The sequence below is a fragment of the Amia ocellicauda genome, chromosome 10 (assembly GCF_036373705.1).
Source record: "Amia ocellicauda isolate fAmiCal2 chromosome 10, fAmiCal2.hap1, whole genome shotgun sequence".
Taxonomy (NCBI): domain Eukaryota; kingdom Metazoa; phylum Chordata; class Actinopteri; order Amiiformes; family Amiidae; genus Amia; species Amia ocellicauda.
Window position 1 is genome coordinate 22,134,109 of NC_089859.1, and position 4,055 is coordinate 22,138,163.

The following is a 4,055-nucleotide window of genomic DNA, read 5'->3' on the forward strand; positions in this document are numbered from 1 at the left end:
TGTTGGCTTTGTTAATTTATAATTGCTTAATGTACGCTATTTTTTTCAACCAAGCAATACATAGTGGTGAGGGAATTTCAAGATATTACTATGAAGGCATGGGCTAATTGGATGAAAATGGAGAAGTCTTTGTTTATTTGCAATGTTTAAACATACTAATTTGTTCAACTGGAGTTTATTGTCTTACTCTGCACTGTGGTAATGCAATGCTAAGGGCCCAGACCTTGAAACATGTTATTCATTTAGTGTTTCGTTTTATTGTCAGGTATTTTTTTGATTTACACACAAACATGATATTTACATTCTAAAGTTAAAGCAATTTTTCACAGCATAATTTTATTTCCTAATATAGTTTGGAAAAAGTAAAAGGTTAATTGCCGTCATCGGATTAAAGTTGTCACGCACACTTTAAGAACATAAGTTTCTAATTCTCATTAATATTCAGTACGATTAAAGGAAATTAAACTTGTAACCAAAATGTGAGCTGTGTTTTTTTAATTATGTTTTCAAATTCTAATTTCGAGTAAAAGAATCTGGGTACGGTAAAAAATGTATTGTAAAATAAATAAGGTATTTTTACCGTGTTTTTATGCCAAATGACGGAAAGCTTTTGCAGCTACTCATAGAGCATAATGTAATATTTAATTTATTTATTTAGTTATTTATTTAAATTCTAAGCCAGTTTCAATGAAGCCAAACCATACATGCTTAAAGGAACATTCATCAATCCAAATGAAAGCGCACTGCAGATGTTATACCATAAATAATTACTCCTACTTTCCAAAATTCCTGAACCAGAATTAGTACTTTTCATGAACTGATATATTTCACTTTGGATTAATTGCAACACTCAAATTGAGATCATTTTTATTCAAGAAAGGGCATTTTAGTATTCCAAAAATGATATAAAAGAAATGCAAATCAATGGTTTTCTTGGCACCAAGCATATGGTGCCACTGTGCCAAAATGCCTGCTCCTGTCAAACCCAGCTGTACATTTGTAAGACTGGAGAAAAAAAAAAAAAAAGGATCTTATTGAATTTACATGGTCTTGTTTTTGGTGTAAGGTTTCAGTCTTGCAGAAATAGTATAAAGTAATACAGGCAGTATCCTATTCTGTTTTTGCACCTGTAGGTAAGTAAGAAAAATATCTATAGAATGGCATAATGGCCTAATCTTTACAGCACTTTCCAATTTTAAGCATTTTTCATATGTTAGCTTGATATTATTGTTTCATAAGGGATGCTTTGAACTGGTACAGATGGAATAGGAAAATCTCAGATCAGTGGCACGGTTTTTAACTCGCCACAGGGCTGAAGGTCAGATTCTGCTTTGAATTGCATTTGTCTACCAAATAACTACCAACTATACAATCTAGGATGCCCTAAATGTCTTGGCTGTGATGGTCACTCGTTAAACTTGTCTGTAAACCTCGTAAGAACGTGCTAACCATGCCAGAGAAACCCAGACTGTTCTGAAGGGGACACCAGCACTAGCACTTACCATCCCAACGAATGCAGTAAATGTTCGAACAGTCGAACCCCAGCCCAGACCATGCAGTGACTCACAGAAAAAATGAGACCGGTTCTGCCATGGCCCGGCCAATCACCGGACACGGGCCCTGCTGAGCACATGTGGGCTATCCCTACGAAAAGCCTGCCAGTAAACACACTTCCTGGGACTCCCTCACACGGTCTGTGCCAGGAATGTGCCGCAGTCTCACGCTGTAGGACTTCTCATCTCTCCTGCTTTCAAGCTCGGGTGTCTATTCTCTCATCCAGTTTATGGTGTGCAGTGTGCATGTATGTATGTATGTATCTGACAGTCCATATGTACACAGAAACTATTACACACACCAACACATGCGTCTGGGTCTGACTAAACCTTGTCGGTTCACTTATACGCTGAATTCTTCTAGATCAGCTTCTGTGATCATATGAAACTGGTGTATTTTAGGTAAACATTGCATTCAGATTCTTAGTTACTTTAAAATAATGAAACAAAAAGATTCCTGTTGTCAATGGATTCAAATTTTTAAGACTACAGATTAAAATGTATAGATTAACCTCCCACTGTACTTTTAAAATAAAAAGCTAGGGGAATAAAATATAAATATTAAATAGTATTAGTTGACAAGAACATCAACCAATGTTGCTGTTTCTCATTAACACTTTTAAAGCTATATACAAATGTAAATATTTAGTTATTAACACTAATTTAGAATGACTCCATATACAAGTGTTGATGATTTCTGAACACTGCACCTCAGACTGCAGTAGCGATAGATTTCTCCCACCCTCTCCCACACTTTTGGGTGATATTTACCATACGTCCTATGATGGATAGGAAGATTTAATGAGTTCTTACAAGCAATTAAGTAATCAAGGTTTCCTGCTGTTACATGATGTAGCTTGAAAGAACAGTGACAAACGGTGGGCTATCAGCAAAATAATCAACAGGACACGTTCGCAGTAATCTGAATATTTTCCACAAGGACAAACGAACACCCGAAGACAGGAAACTTGCCTTGTATGCTTCGGTATTTATTTTACATTTAATAGACATACAATCTATGTAGGTGTTCAAGTACCCGGCCGACCTACAGTCAGCAAACACACAAACAGTGTTTCCATGTACAATCTAACTGATCCTAATAAAAATGATCTATTCTTAAAGCATTTACTGATGCAATCATTTATCACCCATTTATATAGGAAATGCTTTATTTGCCTTTAAACTTTGTCTCATTATTCCTTATCAGAGACTTACCCCGATTAAAACATGGTGCATCTATAGTTTCTCTTCATAAGGAAAGGTATTCTGTGAAGGAAAAATTGAGAAATGTGATCATTTTACTTAATGGAGCAGAAACCACAATGAACAAAAATAACCTGCCTGGCAGTGAAGGTATAATCCTTTTCTCAGCAACTGTTATCTTGCTGCTCATTTCAATTCCACAAGTTTTGTGGGATGAAAAACAGGAGATTGTCAAAATATTGTGTAGTGTTAAGAGACGCTCTTGCAGGTGCACATACACAAGGTTAGATGCACCGTGCTAGTCCACTGATCAGTTTTATTCAATACAAGGAAAACATCCGAGGGTTGAAGGGGTGTTATCCTAACAGGAGGATGACCCTAAACACACAGCTAGAAAAAATAAATTAGACTGGAAAAAGAAAGAAAGATCAGGCTCTATAGTGTGTGTTCCGCCCCCCACCCCCTCCCTGTCACATGACTCCATTGCAATAGTCTGGCTTTTTTTTTTGTTTTTTTTTTATAAAAGTTTCCAGTAAAATGAAAGCAAATGTAACCCCATTGCATTTTCTTTTGAGAATCTTAATACATTTTCATTAAAAAAACAATTTTATTGAGGTTCTTCTCATTTTAGATGTATTTAAATTGCATTACCGGGTGGGCCCCTCATACACAGCCTGATGGAATAATGAAAGCGGTGCACAATCCTGCTACGCAATGTGACTCTCAGCCTTTCAATACTTTTCTGATGTCAAAGCAAATGGAAAATATACATGAATTAGTGAAGGTATGGGAAACTTCGCATTTGAGACCCATCACCCATGTTGTTTAATTCCATTTAAAATAATTAGTCTCCTCCATTTGTATGGAAAATATTATTCAATATAATGAACACAGACCTCGGGGGAGGTGTATCATTGTAATAAAGCACTACAAGTTCATTTGTTGAATGCTAACCACCTCTACCTCTAACCACCTCTCGGATTTAAACAATGAACTCACCCTAGGCGCCGTTTCTGCTAAACCCTGGGGTGATTTTGCTTTTCAAATGAACTCTTTTGCTGCTTAATCCCTTTAATAATTCATGGCGAACCAAGACTACTAGAGCAATGTTATAAACTACATTTATAAATGTATATACTCTAAATAAATGTGTTTTATTTAAAACCTAAGAGTGAATACATTGTAAATTCCACACAAGATAGGACCCGTCTCTTCGAAAGTAAATATGTTGTTTATTAATAGGCCGTCCGTAAATGATTGCTAAAGAAGTGCCTTGGGATGATATCAAATTGTGCTAAT